The sequence below is a fragment of the Ochotona princeps genome, chromosome 10 (genome assembly GCF_030435755.1).
Source record: "Ochotona princeps isolate mOchPri1 chromosome 10, mOchPri1.hap1, whole genome shotgun sequence".
NCBI lineage: Eukaryota > Metazoa > Chordata > Mammalia > Lagomorpha > Ochotonidae > Ochotona > Ochotona princeps.
Genome location: NC_080841.1, coordinates 39,874,632 through 39,897,652, shown reverse-complemented (window position 1 = coordinate 39,897,652; position 23,021 = coordinate 39,874,632). Strand labels below are relative to the sequence as shown.

At 46.6% G+C, this 23,021-nt stretch overlaps 1 protein-coding gene across 1 annotated transcript in view; it reads left to right on the top strand.

The window, feature by feature from the left end:
- PGBD5 (piggyBac transposable element derived 5) overlaps positions 1 to 23,021 on the top strand; it is a 74,341-nt gene that overhangs the window by 28,339 nt on the left and 22,981 nt on the right. The gene's annotated exons all lie outside the window — the stretch shown is intronic.

Sequence of the window (23,021 nt, the reverse complement as noted above, 5' to 3'; positions counted from 1 at the left end):
GTCCTCTGCCCATCTTGTCCTTCATTCTCATTCTAAATTCAACCTCCCAGACTCCCTAATAAGTAATGAATCAGGGTCAAGAGAGAAAGGTACCATTAGTAAGGCTAATTTGTTGTTGGCTTAGAATTAATGCATCTTTTGGAACTGAGGTGGTAAGTCAAGTCTTTCAGAGCAGTGAATGCCTTAAAAGCACACGTTTCTATCTATGCTGCTTGGTGCCTTGCCATTTGGAAATTTAAAATTTTGTACAAATGACACTACTACCTAAATTCCAGACAGTGATATTTCTTTGGATCGAGAGAGTGTGAGAGAGAGAAGTACTTCTACCTCTAGTCTCAAAAAAAAAAAAAAAAAAATCCAGTATCTAAAAATAGAAGGAGTGGAAAATGTTTTTTTTTCCCATAGTTCAAGTGAGGGTTTTCTGGCCCCTAAAATAGCAGCCAGCCTTGGGTCGGAGTTGTTAGGTCAGAACCTCAGACTCCTGTCTCCTACCAACAGTGGTTTTTAATGTCAGGTTAAGAAGGAAATGCTTGATAGTGTTGTGAAACATTTTCCTCCAGTTCACACTTGCTTTTCCAAAATCTCTTCTTGCCCTTGAAGCATAGTCCAGTGCAGGGAAGATACATTTGAAATTTGTGCTGTTTTTGTAATGTACTGCAAAGAAATAATTTTTAAATACACAAAGATTGCTTACCAATGGTAAAAGAAAAATGACAGTCACCTTAAAGAAAGTCAACAAAAAACCTGAACAACCTATGTGAGTGTGCCTCAACAAGTTCATGGAAAAAAATGAACTGAAACAAAAATTGAAATCCACACAGTGTTTTGAAGACCCATCACATAGATTTATTTTCATTTGAAACATAGAGTTACAGAGGAAAGGCAGATTTTCCATCTGCTGATTCATTCCCAGAATGACTGCAGCTGAGTCAGAGCTGAGCTGATCAGCAGCCAGGAGCTTCATCCAGGTCTCCCATGTCGGTTTCCCTGTACCCAAGGACTTAGCAATCCTCCTCTACTTTCCCAGGACATTAGCAGGGAGCCGGATGGAAAGTGGAGCAGCTAGGACTTGAACTGGCACTTGCAGGTAGAAGATTAGCCTGTTGAGCCCCTGCATGGGTCCTCTAAAGACCCATCATATAATTAATTCACAGAGGCAGTAAATAGACGCACTTAGTTTTCACTGTGTTAGTAATCAGATCAATTAGCCAATGGTGATGAGTTTCCATTTATTTTCAACAAATTACTAAAGGTTTAAAAAGAGGGTAACTTGGAGTTAGCATGAGTAATGGGCTCTCATGCTACATAGTGGAAGGGAAATTTAGCAACTTCCTCACCTCTGTCAGTAGGGCCATTCCCATCTACTGTTGTGCTCTAGTGAAAGGGAGATGTAGCGTGAGGATCTTCCTTTCATTTAGTGTGAAACATTTAGTTTAAGGATCCTAACACTGACTATAAAAGGGAAAAGTTGGACCTTGGTGCTAGATCAGTGCCTTACATAGGGTTGCCAGTTAATGTCCCGGCTACTCCACTTCTCGTCCAGCTCCCTGCTTGTGCCTGGAAAGCTGAAGAGGACAGCTCAAAGCCTTGGGATGCTGCAGCTGCGTGGGAGACCTGGAAGAAGCTCCTGGCTCCTGGCTTTGGATCAGCTTAGCTCTGGCCATTGTGGCCACTTGGAAAGTGAACCAGTGGATGGAAGACCTTTGCCTCTGTTTCTCCTTCTCTCTGTACATCTGCCTTTCCAATAAAAGTAAAATTAATCTTTAAAAAAATGGGGAAAGTTGCATAATATCTGAATGTTCACATAAGCAGAGATTGGTGATCTAAATTGTAGGACATGCACAACATGGGCTGTCAGGAAACCGCTTAAAAGAGTGTAGTTCAGTACTCCCTAAATGACAGTGCATAAAAACTGCTGGGGAGCTTGTGAAAATGCTGTTTTGTGTCAGTAGGTCTGGGGTGGGCCTGAGCATCTGCTTTTCTAAGAAGCCCTAGGTACAGGTGATGCTTCCAATTTAGGATATGGGTGGGTGTGTGCTGACAAGATGCCTGTTGCCTATATGCAGTAAATGGGAGGGGTGAAATCAGATAATGAGCACCAGCTTGTGGACACACACACACACTCTTAGACCCAGCTGCTTTGAAAGATGTATATTAAAATGCAAAGAGGGCATAGCTTAGAATGATGGGAATTTGGGCTATTTTTCTTTTTGCTTATCTATATGTTCTTATTTTCCCCACAATAGGAAAAAAAAGCCTTCTTTTTGCCCTCTAAAAGGCGTAGAGGCAGAAGGCAGTGCTGCCTGGGCACAGCTGGTTCCTGAGTGCCCCTGGCTGCAGGTCTTTCTGGCCCCTCTGACCTTTCTCATCTTGTCCCATCACTGTAGTAGTCTCGGCAGCACTTCATTTCCGAAGACCCCTTTTGCATCAGAAAAGGAGGAAGAAATGATTGGAGGGTCCATTTTGTGTTTCTGTTGTCTAAAAGCTGCAAATCTGGCCCTTTAAAATGCTCCCTTAAAAACAAAGCAGTCTCCTGCCAATCCCCTGCTATAGGCAGGAACCCTTGTAAGCACCCAGCATCTGTCTCAATTCCAAGTCAGTCCCATAGCCAGAAGACACTGTGACTCAGCAAGTAGGAGATCACAAGGAGTGATGGGGGCCCCTGTATCAAAAGTCTGAAGTATCATGGGTACGAGACTGAAATTTCAGCCCCAAAGCTAGGCTGGACTATGATGGGAAGAATATAACCTCTTCCATTTGGCATGCAAGGCAAAACACAAAGCGGCAGTTTTAACTGTCACCTTTGATAAAAGCAAAATTGAGTTCAATGACAGAAGACTTATTCACTTAGATAAAGGGAATAAGCCTCCACAGGAGCTAGGCAGAATACAAGCTCCAAGCCAATGCTACTATTTCTGGAAATAGCTTTTTAGAGCAATGGTTAGGCACTAAAATAAAGAAAGGAACTAATACTTTATCAACCACTTGACACAGAGAATTCTATTCAGGACTTCAGCATCCTCTTTCCTATACCCACCACATCACGTGTGTAACAGATGGGGAAACCGAGAAGATAGAGCAGCGTGGCAGCATGGGAAAACCATATGGACCTGGAGTCTTTGTTCTTTGACATGTGTGATCTTGCATGAAGTATTTCTGCCCTCTAAGTTTCCATTACCTTATTTATGAAATGTTGGTGCTACCATGATCTCTTGTATTTCAAAAGCTGAATTGAGGGCTCACAGGACAGCTGTCCAGCAGGTTCCCAATACCTGGTTGCTGTTGAGAGGATGGAAAGCACCATGAGGAGGGTTGGCACCTTGCCACAGGACCCTGGTCCTCTATGCAAGGGTAGGATTTGAACCTGGACAAGTCTCAAGCCAGCATGCCTGCACAGAGTCTCACTTCACCATGCTTTAACTTCTGGTGGAGTTTTCCAAACCATAATTCCTCAGAACCACTTCCACCCAAGGCAGTCAAAACCTGCATTTCCCTAAAGAAAATGTAGTATATATACACTATCTAATACTACTCAGTCATAAAAAAAAATAGTGAAATCCTGTCATCTGTGACAAAATGGTTGCAATTGGAAACCATTGTGCTTAATGAAATAAAGCAGTCCCACAAAGACAAATTCATGTTTTCCCTGATCTGTGGAATACACAGAGTATCTAAAAAAATGTAATCAAAAGGTATGAGAATAGCACTTTGGGATTCAATTAGTATATACTACCTTTATATCCTGAGGAATAACAAGTTTTTTGATTTTTGCTTGCTTATTTTTTTCTATTCTTTGCTACTTTCTACTTGCCATTTATTAGTATCATTATCTAATGGAGTGTTAAACGTGTGGAAAAATAGATGAATACATTTTTAAAAGATTTATTTTATTTTTATTGGAAAGTCAGATGTACAAAGAGGAGGAGAGACATAACGGAAGATCTTTTGTCCGCTGATTCGCTCCCCAAGTGGCCTCAATGGTTGGCTCTACACCAATCTGAAGCCAGGAGCCTGAAGCCTGGAGCCTGTTCTGGGTCTCCTATGCGGGTGCAGGGACCCAAGGCTTTGGGGCATCCTCAGTTGCTTTCCCAGGCCACAAGCTGTATGGGAAGTGGGGCTGCCGGGATTAGAACTGGCACCCATAAGGGATCCCAGCGTGTGTAAAGTGAGGACTTCAGACACTAGGCCACCACGCTGGGCCCAGATGTATACAGTTTAAAAAACAAAAACATGCATTTCACCAAACAATTCAAAATTGAAACATCCAAAGTACTAACAAGCATGCCACTTTCTACAGCTGTTGTGTCTTGTTGGTACAAGACTTGGTCATCTTAACTGAAAGTGACTGAAATATGCAGCCAATACTGTGCATGTTGCCATCCTCAAGTTTTACCAACCTTCTTTGAAAAGTATCATGTCTTCCTCAAATCAGGAATATTTTTAAGACATTTGTTCTTTTTATTTGAAAGACAAATTTACAGAAAGAAGGAGAGACAGAGAGATCTTCCATTTACTGCTTCACTGCCAAAATGGCCAAAATAGCTGGAGCTGAGCTGATTCGAAGCCAGGATCAAGGAGCCTCTTCTTGGTCTCCCACATGAGTGCAGGGTCCCAAGGACTTGGGCCATCTTTTGCTGTTTTCTATGGCCATAGACAGGCAGCTGGATCAGAAATGGAGTAGTTGGGATACCACATGGTGCCCATATGGAATGCCAACCCTTGCAGGTGGCAGATTAGCTTGTTGAGCCAACACACCAACCGGCAAATCAGGAATCTTTCCACACAGCAAAGCAAATTAACTTAGGAGTTCTTAAGCTGTGCTTGACTGTCAGGATGGGCATTCTATCCTGTCCCAAGTCCCACCCCCAACTGAAGCCAATTCCTTAAATCACGGAGGATGGCTGAGCCTAATCTGCCTTCCCCTGTCACTGGCACTGTCCCTTTCCCTGCTCATCCTTCCAGTCCACACGGCCTTTGGTCCACAAGGCGTAAGTATAGAGCACCTTCCTCCAGGATGGATTTTGCCTGTGAAGGCAGAATTGAAGGCAAAAGCCAGTGGAGGCAGCCGATGGCCAGGCTGGAGACAGGTGCACTCAGGCACCTGCTGGGCCCAAGCTCCTTCTGAAGTGTACTGGACCCCTCCACAGTCTTACTGTTGCTCCCTCCCAGGCTTTTAGACACTGTGTCTTGAGAGACAGAGGTGAGATGGCACAGGGTCATCACCAGACAACCTCACTGCCGAACTCATTAGAGGAAGTTTCAGTGGCCAGCACCCTTGCGTTGCAATAGCAATACCATCTGCTGCTTTGAGCCCTGGGAACCTTGCACAAACTTTCCTAACAGATCCATCTCTCATTCCCACATGACCAAGCTTCCCAGGGTAACCCAGGATTATCCTGGCCTCAGAGCAAAAAGTCCTGAACCCCAGGCCTGTGCAAACCTGGGCAGCTAGTCACCCCAGTACGTGCAAGGCAGTGAATGAATGAACTGTTTGTTTGAGATCAGGGCATCCAGTCCACAAAAGCCACTGACAGGGAACCCTGTGCAGTCCAGTCTAGCTTCCACTGTGTATCAGGCACTTAATGCTTTTTCTTACAGTACATGGTAAATTCCCCACTAGTGGGCATTTCTTAAATTCTATCAGTAGGCTTCTGTTTATTTGGCTCAGGCACTTTGTGTCGTATAAAACATTAGGCTACTTCAAAATGCACAGAGCATTGGTTAGCACCTGCTTCAGTAACCACAGTGAAACCCACCAACCAGATTACATGATTACCTGCTGGGCTCCCGCTGGTGAAAACACTGCAGCAGGCAGTGATGCCGTGGACTCACTAGGAAGAATGGAGCAGTACTAAAGCAGAGACTCCAAGTCTACAGCAGAAGGGTTAGACCCGGTATGAGAAAGATGTGAAGTGCTTGAGAACCCAAAGTAAGGAGGGTTTGCTTTTAAGATGAAAAAATTCATTAGGAAGTTTCATAAAAAGCTCACAGCTGAGTTAAGAGTTTGTAAGCCCTTTAGAGAATGGATGTGTGGGGTATGAGGCAGTTAGGAGGGAGCTCCCTAGCCCAGCATACTACGACAAGCTTGTGGGTGATCATTTTGGTACCTTGTGCCTCATGGGACTGGGGGATGGTGAAGGGAAGGATAGGAAAGGAGAGAAGTAAGGTGGAAAAAGGCCGCTCACATCCATTCTGGATGCTTGGCTGCAGCATTGGAAGGGAAGACTGCACAAGGGGTGGGTCCAAATAAAAGAAAGAATGCCTTCTTAACAGGAGGTCATGTGCATGGGGCAGGTGGGGACCCCCAGAGTGGAGCAGGAGGGCAGGAGGAGGCTTGTATCCCAACCCTGGAGACTCCGGATCCTCACCTAGGACTATCAGCATGGGTACCAAGGGCTATATCCCAACTGCCAAGGAGACTACTGGGAAATTGGAATGCCCTCGTAGGCTGAGAACTCTGAGGTCATCCATTCCCTTTCAGATCTCCCACATGGGATGGAAGATGCCCAGATCCTTCCTCACAGGATCTAATGTCATCAGAACAACAGCCAGGAGCCCTGAGCGGTCCTCAGAAACAGAACAGTAAACTTCTTTTGGGACTTGGGAGGGGAGCTTTCTCTGGTCCTTACTTAGTTCCAACTTTGGATCCCCACCCTCTCTTGCAATGACCATCAGGGTCGCTCCGGAAGCCCCACCAAAAAAATTAGATAGAGACCAATAAGGAAAGCTTAAAATAGATAGGAAACACTCAGCTTGGACTCACATATACCTAACTAGGTAGGACACAAAGATTAGTTACTCCTCATCAAGGTATTGAAGATTTCTCTGCATACCCCTCCTAAAACTGTTCTGCTCCTCAATTGTTAACATATGGCTTGTTTGAGGTATAAGCCTGTTTGGACTATCCTAAATTTTGCATAGTTCAGTAGAAATTACACTTGAATACTTTTAGCTGCTAAGTATATGAATGAAAATAGACACGAGACAGCTGAATAGTACCCTATAACTATTTTAAGGTGTATAGCAGCCGGTTGTGTATTAACTATAATTGAGATGTCAATGAAGCCTAATCACAGGATGTGGTTAAGAACTTGCATTTTCTAACATACTGTTCACTCAATACCATGTCAATTAACTTCATGATGTTGTAAATAGTTGTTGAAGTTATTTAGTGGCTTTTCATTGGAGGGGATGATATTATGTCAGCTCTACTTTCAGACCAGGAGTGGTTTCCCAATGAAACTATTGAATTTATCTGGACAATAAGATGCTGGACTCTATGCATAGTCCATGCCCGCAATGAAGGAATCATGATTGGTTATGATCTGTACTACTGTAACAACATGGAGGAATTCAGTATAGGGGGAGTGTATGGGGAAGGGTTGGGGGAAATCCGAGAGTCTATGAAACTTCGTCATAAAATGAAATAAATGTACTTTTAAAAAAAAGTGGACTTTTAGGCTGTAGTTTCTCTGCTTGTCCCCCTCCTTTCCCCAGATACAGGAAGGAAAAAAAAAAGAATGTGGAAATAGTGATTTCACCCACCTTCCTGTAACCCTTGACCCTTATCACCCTAATCAACTATCATCAAAAATAAATGTAACTAATAAAAAAAAGTGAACTCCTACAGTGAATGTGGTGACAAGGAGGTTGACCATCAGACTGCAATGTGTAGCAATGGAGAGGGGTGTCTGGTGATGTCTGGGGTTGTGGTTCTGACACAGTGCTGTGAGGACACAGAGGCAGAGGTGAGGGAGAAGGAGGGCTCCAGGGTGTGGCTTGACTAAAGGATGGGACACTGTACTGGTCACAGGTTGCAGAGAGAGAGATATTAAAGATGAAAGCAGGTTATGTGGACAGCAGGCAAGAGATGGTCTGGCAAGCTGGTTATGGTCTCTTCCCTCAGGGCTGGACATGGAGGGGGTCAGCTCAGGACAGTGGCTAAAGTGGCGGTGAGAAAGAATGTTGATTGTGGTTGTTGACGAGGCACCAGGGGTGTTCCTGCATGGCCTCCCTGGTCTTTGCAGCTGCTTTACAGATACACTTGGGGTGGCTTGGTGATTGGATCTCCTGGCATCGATGCCTTGGTATGTCGGACAATGGCTGCTGTCTGTGGATTGACTTACGGGTGTCTTAGAAAGGAGAATGCAGAGCGGAAAGACACTCTGCATGTGGACATGATGGACGTGGCCCAGTTGAGGAGGTGTTGGCTGGGCTCAGGTCTGATAAGTGGCCGGGAAACCTCCCTGCTAGAGCTGAGCCTTTCTTGGGGTAGTGGGGGTGGGTATTTGCCTTCAGTATCATGCGAAAGAGACAGGACGCAGGTGGGCAAGCAGACATGGAGAAAGAGCCGGCATCTTCATATGGAGAGCCACACACAATCATGAAAAAGTCCAGCCTACTCCTGTCCCCCTGATTCCAGGCTGTGCTCTGTGCCTTTGTTTGCAGATTCTTGGGCACTCTCAAGTGCATGTAGGTGAGCATATATGAGCCAGCCCTGCAGGTGACAGGGCTTCTGGAATGCAGAGAGAAAAGCATGGCAGGAGTGGGCTTTCGGATGGGCAATGGGAGAGGCTGCTTTGTTCTTCTGCACTTGGCATCTACTTGACAGCCAGTCCTGTTGTGAAGGGACCACCTAATGACATGCTCCTACCATCTTACAAAGGGGAGGATCTTACAAAGGTTCCTCAGTGTTGTTTGAGGGCCTACCTCTGAACAGAGAAGCCATGGGAGGTGAGAGGCGGAGCAGCCCAGTGCCATTTCCCAGGTGGTGATTTAAAACCAGAAACAAGAGGTATGTGGTCAACCCCCACAAAATAACTGCAGCCTCTTGGGATTTCAGAAGGGGGAGTGTATTTTGTTACTTGTGACGTTCTCTATTGCTGAGTTCTCCATAATTGCACTCTCAACAAGGAGGCCATGGCTTAAGATTTGTTATTTGCTTACTTGAAAGGCATAGCTTCAAAGAGAGAACAAAATGGAGAAACTGTGTGAGAAGGAAGAGACAGAGATTCTTCCATCTGCTGATTTACTCCCCAAATGGCCACAAAAGCCAGGAGCTCAATTCTGGTCTCCGCTTGGCTACCAGGATCCAAGTCCTTGGTTCATCTTCCATTTCTTTCCCAGGCAAATTATTAGGGAGCTGTATTGGAAGCAACCAGGACTTGACCTGACACTCTAGTGTAGGAATGCCAGTGTCGCCAAAGACCGTATCTGTCCTCAGAAAGAGAAGGCAGAAGTACATTCTTACTTGGCCTTATTGATTTTTCAAGAAAGAGCCTTAAATATGATTACTGTGTCTGCACTAAAAGGTACGCACTCAGAGTGCTAGCATCCAGGCAGTTGGCATTAATGATAGCTGGTGCTTATTCCATGTGTTTCCCTACCCCTGTGCTTTATGCACATTATTCTGTTGTAGTCCAGGATTACTCTTTGGGGTGGATTCTCCAGCTTTGCAGCTTGGGCACTTGTCTAGGGTACTTGTTTGGTGGACTAGCCACTCTTCATGTCCTGTGTTCTTAGAGACAGTTTCTTAGCCTGATGCTAGGGCAGGCTCCACAGCAGGAGATGCATTTGCAGACTGGACTCTCTTCGCAAGGCCCTTCCTGCTCTGAGTACCATGTGGTCTTCATCATTGTGCTGTTGGCATCATCACCATCACAGCTTCTGCCTTTACCAGCTTTGTATTTTCAGTGTCAGCATTTCACCTGGATTGTCACTTTTTTGTCCCTTTCTGCTGTTGGAGATAAACCAACCTTCCCCTTTATGTCTAGAAAGCTGTTTCAAGAGAGTCAAAAGCTTGTTCTCTTACACCATTATGCATGTGGCGTCTGGAAGGGCCATTTCCTGAAGCCAGGTGAACTGAGCTCATGCTGTGGACCAGGGGCAGCAGCTCTGCCTATGCAACGGAGCCCTTACTTGCTAGCCGACCATGATTATAGCAGCTATGTGCTAAGCACCTGGTCTGTACTGGACAGTGTGTTAAACACCCTACAAATGCTCTCCCAGCCCTCTTCTAGTCTTTTGAACAAGGGGGTAGAAAAAAAGAGGAAGCAGCAAGAGCAGTAAATCCAGGGCTTGTTGGGGGAAACAGCGATGCCATGAAGAGCCAGAATGACTGTAGACACTCTTAGTGCAACTGCCTCATTCTGTAGAGGAGCAGGCAGAGTGATCATCCTGGCACCTTGCTGCCTGTTAGAGGTGAGGCTGACCTTGGGGCCATCTGTACTGCCTCTTTGTATCTGAGCTCACACTTCCACTGCCCAGCCCAGCCCAGTCCAGCCAGCAAGCCAGGCACCATGCTCGGGTGCTACCCCAGGAACTGTGCATGACAGGGACCCTGCAGGTTAGAGTGAGAGGTGCGTAACTAATGGTGGTGATGGACGCAGGGGCCATCTGACAAGAAACCTGTAGCCAGGGCCTCAGCTTGCCCACTTGGCAAAGGAGGCTGCTGGTTTGGGTGATGCTTCTGTTCTTGATAGGCATTGTAGACCTCAAAGAGCAAGAATCACAAAGCCCGGATAGCACAGGTAAGGTAGGGCAGGGCAGGAGGCAGAAAGATGGGTCTACTCTGAAGTGTCTCAGGTTTGATGGAATCCTCTCCTTAGCAAAGAATGCTAATAGGATTACATAAAACCTCTCTCTAAAGTATTCCTTTGGGAGCCAGCATTGTGGTGCAGTGGGTAAAGCTGCTACATGTGGAGCTGCATCTCGTATGGGTACTAGTTCAAGTCCCAGATGTTCCATTTCCTTTTAGCTCCCTGTTAATGCACCTGAAAAAGTAGCAGAAGATTGCTTGAGTACTTGGGCCCCTAACATCCTATGAGACCCAAATGTACGTCTGGGTTCCTGACCTCCATCTGGCCTTGCGCTAGCCATTGCAGCCATTTCCTGTGGATGGAAAATTGATTCTCTCCCTGCACCTCTTCTGCTTTTTTTCTTCCTCTCCTCCCTCTCTCTCTGAAAATCTTTCAAACAAGTAAATAACAATCTTTCCCCCAAAAGGCACTCCTTTGGCAGTACACCTATATAGAGATGAATGAATCAGCACATCGCAACTTAGACATCCCATGATGCTCTGCCCACACTCTGCTCTCTGTTGATTCCATGTTGAACCAAGAGGCTATGGGGATGACAGTGAAAATAACAATAGCAGCCACAGTCGGAAGAGCTGGTATTTCCTGAGCACATTTTGTTACGCCTTCACTCATTGATTCTTTACAACAGTTCTACAAGATCAGCAAACTGAGTCATCACACTCCAGATCAACAGCTAGCTAAGAAGTAGCAGTTTCTATCAGGCCGTTGGGTTCTTAGCCACCCTACCTCTTGCTGGTAGGTGGGAGGATTCAAGCTGTCCCCTGACAGCTGCTCAGCTGCCTGTACAGGTTTGTACTTGGGGTAGGGAAGAGAGACACTGTCTCATATTCTGCTGGGGTCCTCCTGCATATTCTACAATATCATTATGAGAATCTTCCATTTATTCAAAACAAGACTAGAAAGGTCAGCTGTGTCTTTGAAAAGGCAAAATCCAACCTGGCCATTTATTTAATTTGCAGGGGAAGAATTAAGATGGTGAGGAGTTAAGTTCCTTTGCTCAGGTGAGGCATCCAGTGTGGAAGTTTCACCTTGGAGGTTTAGGACCCACTTACAGTTAGTAGGAAGGTGAGGAGGGGGTAGAGGCTTTCCTATGTCTCTGGTATTAGCTACCCCAACAACACTCGTTTATATGCACACCTCTCCCTCTAGGCTCTTGCTCACATGTTGCTAACATCTGCCAACAACCACTTTGACTTCTCAGTCTTGACAAACAATACCCTGAGTTACAAAGAGGACTATTTATAACCAATGGTAAGTGTTGGCCTACCCTGTTATCATTTTGGGGATTGTTTTATTTTTTTCCAACTTCATTAGAAATTCATCTCTTGAGGTCTCTATCTGTGGCTTTCAATCTGCATTAGTTTTGCTTGTCTGCTTTTTATTTTTAAAATATTTACTTATTTTAAAGGCATTATTTCAAAGTGAGAAGAAAAGACAGAGAGCAGAGATCTTCTATCTGCTGGTTCACTCTCTAAATAGCCACAACAGGCAGAACTGGACCAGTCTGAAGCCAGGAGATTCTTCAAGGTCTCCCGTGTAGGTTCAAGGGCCATAGGACTTGGTCATCTTTTGCTGCCTTCCCAGGTACAACAGTGGGAAGCTGGATTGGAAGTGGAACATCCAGGACTCAAACCAGCACCCATATGGGATGCCAGCACCACCTGCAGAGGCTTAACACTACAGCACCAGCTCTTGTATGCTTTCATACTCCTTCTTGGAAACCTGGGTCTGATGGAGGGTGGAAATTGGGACTCTTTGAAGAGATCTCACCCCCAGAGAGTGGAAAGGCTGTGAGCTGCTTTGGGTTGGTGGCCAGGGAAGGAGTTGTGCTGTACCAGGAGACCTGGGTGCTGAGCCTCACACCTACTGACTTCTCAGCAACCCTCCTGGCCTCCTGGTTAAGTAATGAAGAACCCAGAGCCAGGTAGGCCCCGGGGCATAGAACATCTGTGCTGACAGGGAAAAAAAATCTCATAACCCTACTTTCTGACTTTGCAAATGAAACCAGCCGTTTCCCCAGAAGCAAGGTTAAATGTGTTATTAGGATGGCTGGTGCTCCTTGTTAACAAAATAATTTGTTCTTCTTTTTCTCCTTGTAAAAACCAGATACTGAAAGAGGTCAGTTATTTGCAGAAGTCATATTCAGAAAAGTATGAAGGACAAGGTGAGAGCACACCATGCGAAGGGACAATAATGGACTCCTGGCTTTATGTCCTTTTATTTTTATTTCATAGGAATACTTTGTGTAAGTGAGTTTATGAGGCTGGTCCCTTGGCAAGGCAAATGAAGCTTCTACCCATGGCTCTAGCATCTCTTATGGGTACCAGAGTCTAGGCTGCTCCACTTCCAATCCAACTCCCTGCTAATGTGTCTGGGAAAGCAACAGAAGATGGCCCAAGTCCTTGGACCCCTGTACCCACATAAGAGACTCATAAGAAGTTTCTGGCTTTCAACTTCAGCCCAGCCCAGCTTGATTATTTGGCCATTTGTCTAGTGAGACAGGGGATGTCTGTGTGTGTGTGTGTGTGTGTGTGTGTGTGTGTGTGTGTGTGACTTTCTGTCTGTAACTCTTTCAAATAAAAAATTTTTTACATTAAAAAAAGTGTTTAGGTAATCCATTCTTACTGTTTTGCAGTCATTTATTTATTTAATATTTATTTATTTGAAAGGGGATGGGGAGAATGATCATTCATTTGCCAGTTCACTTGTCAATGCCTACAGCATCCATGACTGGACAGTCTGAAGTGGGGTGCTAGGAACTCTGTCAGGGTCTCCAAAGACTCACACCATCTTCTACTGCTTTCCCAGGTGCATTGGCAGGAGGCTGGATTGGAAGTGAAAGAGCAGAGGTGTATAAGCTCTCCAGTGTGGGAGCACCTGTAACAGGAAGTGGGTCTAGAAAAGCCCAACAGCAATCAAACAGTGTCACCTGCATAACTGTATTTGTCAGAAAGTGAATGCTGTTGAGCTGCAGAGCACTGTGCCTTCTCAGCCATAAATGCCTTCATATGTGCTTTCATGGGCTGACATCAGGGGAGATACAATTGCTGTGCTATGTGTCATGGGCAGTTCTCTCGGGTGCTGCTTAGAAGACGACGTAATGTCACTTAGGTAGTTCTGGCACTTTTTGACACCATAGGTCACTGTGCACTGGAGATTGGAGCTTCCTGTTTGGGGGTAAAAATTTTTTTACATTTCCATGTTCCTCTTCCTGGCCTCATTCTCTGGGCTTAGGTAGATTGTTCACAGCTTTTAGAGGCACCTGAGGCACCCCTGCGTTGAAGCACTGTGCTCCTCTAAGACAAAAGGACAAGGGGCCAATGTCATGGCTCAATGGGCTAATCCTTTACCCTGTCGGCATCCTTTATGGGCACCCGTTTATGTCCCAGCTGCTCTACTTCTGATCCAGCTCCCTGCTTGTGGCTGGGGAAGAAGTGGAGCAAGGCCCAGGGCCTTGGGACCCTGTACCTATGTGGGTATTCTGAAAGGACCTCCTTGCTCTTGGCTTTAGATTGGCTCAATTCAGACCATTGTGACCATTTGGGGAGTGAACCAGTAGATGGAAGATCTTTTTCTTTGTCTCTCCTTCTCTCTGTAAATCTGGCTTTCCAGTAAAAAATAAATAAATCTTAAAAAAAAAAGATGAAAGGACCAATGTGAGTTCACATGTGGGTTCTGTCACTCAGCAGGTGACATCAAGCTGGTTGTCACGAGTTCTGTGTCTATCTCCTCATCTGTGAAACTTCTGTAGACATGTCAACCCACCTGGCCTCCAGAATCCAGGTTAGCATCGCCTGTGAGCCCTGGACACCTCACAGTTGAGTCCCTTGGGGACTGAAGAACGTGCCTTTGAAGAGCTTCCTCCCAAAAGGATTCATCTGACTCTTGTCCGTCTTCAGCAGGCGCACTGATAATGAAACAACTTGCTCTGGGTTCCTGGTTTTCTGTCCTCTTGATCACTGATGTGCCTGTGGCCAGGGGCTAGGTGGTGGTCACCTTGGCATCTCTGGCCCTCACAGAGTGTTCTCAGGGCCTCTCAATTGTTTACAATCTAGCTACCAGCTGCTGGCCGCAGCTGGGAGACAGTCCTGACTCCCTGAGGTGGAAGCTACCCCTGCTGCCCCCAGAGCTGGGTCTTGTCCATCCAAGAGCAGCTTGATATTTGTAGGAAATGCATCCTTGAACTGTATGATTCAACACTTGTAGGGAAAGCAGTATTGCCACTGGATACAATGAGAAGAATGTGTATGTTACAAAGGTGAAGTTGCGATTTAAAGAATTGCACAGGCAGCTGTCTGAGGTTGGCACTGTTACAGTCAAGTTTGATGAGCTGAGGTGATTTTATAGATAGGTTTCGATGAATCAGTAAGTAAATCCAGGACTGGGTGGCTCTGGGTAGCTTTTGTGAGTGCCCCTGCCCCATCCTGATTCAAAAGGGAAAAGGAGGTCCTGGGACATTGAGCCTGGGCTACCCTGGGCCTTGAGGCTCACAGACAGGAGACTAGATCACTGGCGGTTGGCTTCCTGTATCTGTGCCAGTAGGGGCATTTGACTGTCTGTCTTGGCATCCTTCAGGTGTTAGCCATGTTTGTTGGGACTAGGAAGTCGGAGGGACTGTGGAAGATGTGCATCAGTGTGAAGGTCAGAGCACTGACTCCATGTGAGTGGTTCTGCCACCTCTAGTTGTGTGACATCAACCATGGCCCTTTGCATCTCTGTGACCATTTCCTCTTTGAATAAAGATTAGTAATGTTATGGATCCCACAAAGTCATCATCAAGGAATAAGTGAGTTATAATTTGTAAAGCAGACAAATCCCATGTCTATATGTAAAATCAGAATATCTGGGGCTGGTGTGTGGCATAGCAGGTTATGGTGATGCCATATCTCATTTGGGCCCTGCTTGGAGTCCTGGCTGCTCCAGTTCTGATTCAGCTTCCTGCCAATGTATCTGGGGAAGAAGTAGAAGATGGCCCAAGTACTTGTGCCACTTGGAATACCTAGATAGAGTTCCTGGTTCCTGGGGGGAGATGGGGCTGTCAAACCCACTGTTGTGGCCATTTGGGGAATGAACCAAAAGATTCTCAATCTCTTTGTCCCTCTTCCTCTCCATCTCCCTCTCCCTCCATAGCTTTGTATTTCAAATAAATAATAATAATTTTTGTAAAAAGCATATGCTATATGCACATTTGTCAAATAAATAGACATGATTTGTTTATATGCCAGTAAGTAAATGAAATTTGGCAACACTCCTGGAGCTGAACTCTGGAAGTGGGTGTCTCAGAAAGGAGACAGTTCCAGGAAGAAGGAGATAGGGGCCCTGGAGGCAGGGCCATGGCTCATGACAGTGACCTTCAGCAGGCTTTCAATCCTTTAGAGAAAACCAAGCTGATGGGGCTGTGGAGCTGCCTTTGTGGAGGCCAGTGGATAACCAGCAGGATAGGGACCAGCGCAGGTGGTACTCCAGGCCCACTCCGATTCTGCTGAGGGAGGTGTCACAGGACATAGGCCAGGCCATCGCTCCTGCTCCTTGCCTGCCCCACTCCCCACCTCTGCGCTGTCTCCTTGCTGAGAGGTTCTGCAGTCTGCAGTGGCCCCAGGCTGTATCTTCAGCCTAGTTGTGCTCAGGAGAGCAGGAAGCTGGGACCTGGGCTTCTGCCTCTTCCTTGCCTTATCCACATGGCTATGGGGCTGCTTTGTTGGCCTCCTGGCCATTGCCCTTGTCTGTTTCTGTGTATCCCTCCCCCCCATCCCGCATTCCCCATTCCTTATCATTTCATCCACTCTGCTTGTTCTATCTGTTAGAGGGATATGGGTCATCACCAACGGAAAGCAGCTCCAGTGTGCTTTGTTTGTCTTAGACCAGCTATGCAGAGATGGGGCTAGCACCAGCTGTCTATGGGATGCTGTGGATATCCCAGGTATTGTGGAAAGAGGGATGAGAACCCTATCTAAGATCACACTAAGTATTCTCTCCACTCCCTTGACTCCAGCTGTCCTTGGTACCCTGCCCTCCCTGTCCCCAGCACATACACAGACACACCAAGTTAGCATTGAGGCTGGGCTCAGCAGGGCTGGGCTGTATAACTCTCACAGTGAGAGTGACTGGTGGATCTGTCAAAGGAACTAAGGAATAGCACCATTGATTCCAGCCTTGTGGTGTGTGTTGGGGGAGTGAGGGGAGGATGCAACTTGCACCAAAACATAGGCTGGTACAATCGCTAAAGTCCTGTCCTAATGGCTCCTTCTGGGAAGAGGATCTCCCCCAATGCCTTCCATCCTCTGTACCTGCACTGGCCAGGCAGAGCCAGCTGGTTAGGCCTGGATGCCACGTGAGCCTAATCATTGTGGGCTGGGCAGAGAGTAAGTGAACCCCACCTGTACATGTGTTTTATAGTTTTCATTGATGATATTTTCCCTATTGTCCTCATGACCATCACAACCTTCACGTCAACACATCGCCTACCTGGATCATGCAGAAAGGGAGCTCCTCTTAGCCAGGGTTGTGGCCTTGGGGTGGGAGCCTCCAGGTTCACCCTCCCATGTCCATGTCTGGGTGCAGGTTCTCACATGATCTTTCCTTTTCCCTGTGGGTTGAGGAGAGCCAGACTCCTTCCCCTGAGGCCTTGCAGAACATTCTAGCTTCTTTGGAGACTCCATCTCCCACTCTCTGGCCTGTGACCAGGGCCTAACAGTGGTCAGGATTAGCCTTGGGCCACTTCCTTTTTTGCTTTTGCTTCTTTGGGCTTCCCAGTGTTCTTTATTAAGTGCCATTAATACTACCATTACATAGATAGTAGTACATCTATTCTGTGTGTCTCTGGCTGGGTGTAATCTTGTTTGGATGTAAGAGCAGAGATCTTGGAGGCCCGGGCAAAGCTCAGACTCCCCCTGCAATTCTGCACATGTGGACCTGTGGGTGCACACATACTCCCTTGGCCTTCACCCTGGTGAAGACTGTGCAGCCCAAGCCCAGCTGTGATGAGCTCCGTCACCTTGACTTTTGCCTCCTCTCTCGTTTGCCAGTGAGCACCTCATTGCTTCTGACCTTCTCTCTCAACTGCGCTGACCGTCGTCATCCTTGCATTTAATTTCATTTCCTCCCTTATTCATTCATTTATCAGTTCACTTGCTCTCTCTGAACAAGACATCTGCTAAGTGCCTCCTTGGGGCCAGACACTCTAAGCTCTGAAGACAGAGCCAGGAACAAAGCAAACAGAACACCCTGCCTGTGTGAGCTTTTCATGCACCCCTGCTTTTACCTCTCCCTAGGAATCCACCACTAGTGACTTCCCCCAGAAATACCCAAGCTTCTGTGTTGGCATCTTGGCAACTAGACGTGTTGCTGAACCCTGCATCCTTCTCGCTTGCTTCTGAGGGATGTGGCAGTGTCACCTTAGCAGCGCACATTCCTTTCTCAGAGTTCCTTTGAGTCATGAAAAATAACCCCAAGTTTATGTGCATTTAGGACATCAGCTTGGGGCATTTCTTCACCATCTGCCCAGAGCCTCCTAGTCAGGACTTCAACACAGTACTTGTAAAATCACAGAGCCATCTGGGGAGCCCTGGATGCTGGGGTGTGGGATGCAACATGGTGGGGGGCAGAGAATATCCGGTACCCTCGTTGGCCAGCTGGTGTGACCTTGAGCCTCTGCTGCCACGCCTGCAGAGTGGGCATCCCAGGACCTTGGGATGGTAAATGGGAGGACCACATTGCTTTAGTGAAGTGCTTGTTGTGGTGTTCAGTTAAGAAGAATATAGCCCCTCCATGGCATGCTTGCATGTTTTGCTTCTGCAGAGTACATGCTTGGAGTGCACTTCGGGAAGCCCTGAGGGCAGCACTGGTTTCTGGTTTTTTTTGTTTTGTTTTGTTTTGTTTTTAGTTTTATTTGTTTATATTTGAATGACAGATTCACAGAGAAAGATCTTTTTTTTCCTTTTTTAAAATTTTACCTTTTTTATTATTATCATTTTATAATATAGTTCCATAGGCCCTGGGATTTCCTTTACCCCCTCTCCAAGCCCCTTTTTTGAAAGATTTATTTATTTTTTTAAGATTTATCTATTTTTATTGCAAAGTCAGCTATACAGAGAGGAGGAGAGACAGAGAGGAAGATCTTCCATTCTATGATTCACTCCCAAAGTGACTGCAGTGGCCAGAACTGAGCTGATCTGAAGCTAGGAGCCAGGAGCTTCTTCAGGGTCTCCCACGCAGGTTCAGGGTCCCAAGGCTTCTTGCCATCCTCGACTGCTTTCCCAGGCCACAGAGAGGGGGCTGGATGGGAAGCGGGGCCCATATGGGATCCTGACATGTTCAAAGTAAGGAATTTAGCCTCTAGGCTACAGCACTAGGCCCTTAAAGATTTATTTTTATTGGAAAGTCAGATATACAGAGAGGAGGAGAGACAGAGAGCCAGTACAACTAGAACCACGTTGATCCAAAGCCAGGAGCCTCTTCCAGGTCTCCCGTATGGGTACAGGTCTCAAGGCTTTGGGCCGTCCTCAGCTGTTTTCCCAGGACACAAGCACGAAGCTGGATTGGAAGAGGAACTGCTGGGATTAGAACCGGCGCCCATATGGGAACCCAGTGCATGTAAGGCAAGGACTTTAACTGCTAGGCTACTGCGCCAGGCCCTCAGAGAGAAACATCCTTCATCTGCTGACTCACTCCCCAAATGACTGCTATCGGCAGAGCTCAGCCAATCAAAAGCCAGGAGCCAGGAGTTTCTTCCAGGTTTCCCATGCAGGTGCAGTGTCTCGAGGCCATAAGCAGGGAGCTGGATGGGAAGTGGAGCAGCCAGGACACTAGTGGCATCCATCTGGGATGTAGGAGCTTTCAGGTAGAGGATTAGCCAATTAAATCATTATGCCAGCCCCATTCAGTTTTTTTCCTTGTTTGTTTTTATAATTGAAAAGGCAGATTTACAGAGAGGAGAGACAGAGTAAAAGAGAGGCTCAGATTCTTCCTGCATAGCTGGCAACAGGATCCTTGAGGAAAGACTAGGATGGCCCATGGTTTGGGATGAATTTTGTCAAGGGAAGAGAGGGTGAGGTGAAGGAGAGATTGCACATGCTCCGCATGGGTTGAAGGGTGCCATGGCACACTTAGACATGGCTGAGCTCAGAAATGCTCACAGAATACACTTGTCACCTCCAGGCTCAGGGCATCACTTCCCACTGAGGCTTTGTGTGGGGACATTCTTCCTTTCGTTGGACTGACTTTTAAGGTTTCACTCCGGAGCCACCCCTGTGCTTGGCATAGTGTTTGTGATGCTTCCTGTGTTGTCTTGCTACTACTGTTGAGAGCCAGGTCTGGCCAGAGCAGTCCATGTCCTTTGTTCAGTTTGTACAGACATGCATGGCCTGATCTCTGTTCACTGGCAAAAACCTTTGCCAGTGTGCCTGGAATGTTACATGACACTACTCCTCACAGAGTTGCGACCACGGTGGGAAGTGGTGCGTGTGCTAAGGCTAAGGAGGGGAAGTTCTTAGCCCAGGTGTATGCAGCTGTAGTGCTCATGGAAGGAGGGGAGTCTGGTATGGATAGTCAGGGCCACCTCTGCTGAGCAGAGTGCTACCCAAGAGATGCTCGCCAACAGGTCATGTACTGGTGTCAGGGACAGGAGCTGGCCATCAAACAGTAGCAAAATCTTTTGTATGGGAGTGGCTTTCTCTTAGACTTGCATGCTTATGTCTGCCTTGTATTAGTGGATGGCTTTGAAGGAGGCTTTAAATGTTTGATACCCTTTGGCTAGGGGACATGCCACCTCTTGTCTGTGCACCAGCTCTTCGTCACATGCCATCCAGTCAAAGCTATAGAATCAGGATCTTTATTAGCAGGTCCTTTTTATTCTGTAGGAACTACACACAGATATTCTGTGGTCCATGTTTCCTATAAAAAATTTCAGCTCAAATGCCACATTCTAAAATTGTTTTATTGGCAACTTGTTTATGAAACACTGTAGTGTGAGCATGAGGTATAGCTGGCACATAGCAGGTACAGTGTTGTAGCACGGCAGGTCAGGCTGTGACCTTATGACATACACATCCCATACTAGAGCACCGAATTGAGCCCTGGCTGCTCCACTTCAAATCCAATTCCCTGCTAATGCAGGGAAAGCAGAAGAAGGCAGGTGGTACCTGGGAGACCTGGATGGAATTCCAAGCCTCTAGCTCCAGCCGCGGCTGGCTGTTTTGCTACCATTTGGCAAATGAACCAGCATATGGAAGATCTCATTATTTTTTCTCTCTGTCACTCTGCTTCCTTTCAAATACATATGTAAAAATAAAAAGGAAGCCCTGGGGCTGATGGATCCTTATAACTGCCCTTGGAGTTTTCTCTGAGGCCAAGCAGGTTCTCCAAGGGCTCTAGAGAAGGGGTTCGTGGCTTCCTGTGGCCCTGTGGGAAGCCAGCATGTGCGGGGTTTGCCTCAATCTGGACATGAGCTGCTGTTTTCTACATTGTCCTTTTGTGGCATGCAGTGTTCAGGGTCCAGATGAGGCGGGGATAGTTCTGTGCTGAGGCAGCTCATTTTGGTTTCTGTCTTACCTGCTTGATTCAGTATGGAGATAAATAATTCCCCATTTTAGTACGACCTTAGTTTGAAAATACTGACAGGTTCTCATCTACGTCCCCAAACTGGTGACAGTTTGTGCCCTCTGCTCCCCCAGAATGTAAGTCCATGTTACAGACATTCTGACTCTGCCCCGTTCTGTGAGTGCTTGAGTCTCAGAAGGCTGCAGTTAAGGGCCCATGAAGCCAGCCTTTCCTCCCCGTGGAGTAAAAGGCACCAGCAGTCCCGGTCTCCGGATCTGTGGTCTTGCAGTGGGTTGTGTGAAGGGAGAGAGCAGGCTTGGTCCGTTTGGGCCAGAGGACGAAGAGCAGTTTACAAGTGACCCTCAGGGAGGACTCTAGGGGGATTGGAGCATGGAGTGAGGATGGTGGGGAGTCTGCAGGTTGGCTGTGGACACACTCTGAGATACCTGCGTCTTTTTCCTGTCTTAGGCCAGAGAGTTGAGATACAAATTAATGAGGCTGCTGCAGGTGGAGGCAACTGACTCACCTGGGCTCATCTGTAATCCTCTCCCAGCATTGTATGCACCTGTAAGGAAACCATGCACAGTGCAGGGAAGGCAGATGTCCTCTCTCAGCACCAACCCTGAGCTAGGGTCCCACCCCACCCTAGTTGCAAGGCTTTGCAGAAGTAAAATGCTTACCAATAGGGTGGTGGTGGGACCCCAGATGTCCACATTGTCTTGCCTTCTTTCCTCCAAGACCCAGTGGATTAGGATACCTGAACAGCCTCTTGCAAAAAGTAGTTGATGAAAGTGAACATGCCAGTTTACGCTGAGCCCCTGTCCTTTTTGAAAGCCTGGGGGCAATGAATTCCAATGGCTAATACCTTGGTGAAATGACTTTGCATTATGTTCCTACCTGAGGGCCAGGTGCTTTGTTAAGAATATTGCTGGTGTTACATGAACATTTTTCTTTTTTAAAATTTATTTGAAAGGCAGAGTTAAAGAGAGAGAAAGAGGGAGAGACAATCTTCCATCACTGGCTCACTCCTCAAATTGCCACAACTCCATCGGGTCTCCTTCTCAGGTGTCAGGAGTCTAAACACTCATCCATTTTCCAATGCTTTTCCAGATGCATCAGCAGAGAACTGAATCAGAAGTGGGGCACCCAGGACTCGAACGAGTACTCCAGCATGAGATGCTAGCGTTTCAGCTAGTGGCTTTACCTTTTGTGCCACAGCACCAACCCCACCCTCTGCCTTCTGAAATAGGTATTCCTGAGCCCAGTTTACACACAGGAAAACTAGAACTGGAAGACATTTAAGAAGTGTATCCATGACTGAGCAGTTAGCAAGAAGTAAATTTGGGGTGCCAACTCCCCAAATCTGTCCACCTGACTCAAAAGCCTGGGCTATCTTGTGTGCATTCTAGACAGTTTTTCTAGAGAAAGTATATTTTTCAGAGATCATGTCAGAAGTAAAGGAAGGTTAAGAGGAGCAATAATTAAAATTTAGAAGGATGCTTTTACAAGAAATTGCGATCTGTGTACAGTGAGAACAAAGCCTGTTACCCCCAAATACCCACATGCTGTTGGTCCCCTTAGGTAACCACATGAAGTGGGAAGCCACAGCTCTTTAAGAAGAACACACCCATCCCCAAGTTAAGCTAGCATAACAATAATGTACAAACTATACTTCGAAGTTTGAGTTCTGATCTTTTTCTGAGCTAGTGAGTCTGGCGAGATTTTTTCTTCATGGCATGAACACGAGATTAAGCCGCTGTTGTTTGATGGTGTGTGGAGTGTCTAAGCTGGAGTATTAGCAGGTTGGATATTTAAATGCATTTGCAATTTAACAACATGTGTAACATTGGGTATCTCAGGAGTGTGACCCCATCATAGATTGAGGAA